The sequence below is a fragment of the Cebus imitator genome, unplaced genomic scaffold, assembly GCF_001604975.1.
Source record: "Cebus imitator isolate Cc_AM_T3 unplaced genomic scaffold, Cebus_imitator-1.0 Scaffold375, whole genome shotgun sequence".
NCBI lineage: Eukaryota > Metazoa > Chordata > Mammalia > Primates > Cebidae > Cebus > Cebus imitator.
The window spans coordinates 1,386,679-1,387,777 of NW_016107690.1; positions in this window are offsets into that span (position 1 = coordinate 1,386,679).

Genomic DNA, 1,099 nt, shown 5'->3' on the forward strand with positions numbered 1-1,099 from the left:
ACCAAGTGTGGTGAAGCACAACTCTTGCCGGTAATTCCACCTTTCAGACAGCGTCAGGATAGGTTCCACGCCTGATTACAGTCCTGCAGGACACACAAGGTTCTGCTGGAAACCGACTTTACCATGTTCAGGGCAATCGAAGCAAGACAGACGTTAGTCAGCTGTGAAGGTGAACAGATGCTCCATGTGGACTTGCCCTGCCCGGAGAATTCTCCGTCCCGTCCGATTAAGTTAGTATAGGCCCTGATCTCAGAGGGACTGCTTCAGGCTGTCAGTTCCACGTGGTTTGCTTGTCTGTGATGACAGCTTGTCACCTTTTCCAATGTGACCCTCAGGGTGTTCTGCAGGGCGGGCACAGCAGCTGGGCGATGCAGGGCTGCCTCACACACTGTCAGGGTGGTCTAGGCATAGCAGTTTGCATTCATAGAACTTACGGGGGGCCGGGCGCGGTGGCTCCCGCCTGTAATCCTAGCACTTTGGGAAACTGAGGCAGGTGGATCACCTGAGGTCAGGAGTTCGAGACCAGCCTGACCAACATGGCAAAACCCTGTCTATACTAAAAATACAGAATTAACCAAGCGTGGTGGCGCACGCCTGTAATCCCAGCTACTCGGGAGGCCAAGGCAGGAGAGTTGCTTGAACGCAGGAAGTGGAGGTTGGGGTGAGCCGAGATGGCGCCATTGCACTCCAGTGTGGGCAATAAGAGCGAAACTCCATCTCAAAAACAAACAAAAAACTCATGGGAGTTTGGAAAGGCAGCACAGAGAATTTCCTTCGGGAGGAAGGAAAAGGTTACGGGACAGATTCTGAAAACAGAGCAGCACTGTCCCCAGGCAGCTGCCCACATGCTTCTGGATATTTCCCCCAGCCACCTCCTCAGATGCTTTCCTGCTGTTACAAAATCGCCGTGTCCCATTTAGCAATCGTAACTTTAAAAAATCACCCCTTAGTGTTACTCACATTTTTCTTCTGGAAGGGTTGTATGGAATAGGGACAAAATTTTTCCAAGAAAAACTTTTTTTTTTTTTTTTTGAGTCGGAGTTTCGCTCTTGTTACCCAGGCTGGAGTGCAATGGCGCGATCTCGGCTCACCGCAACCT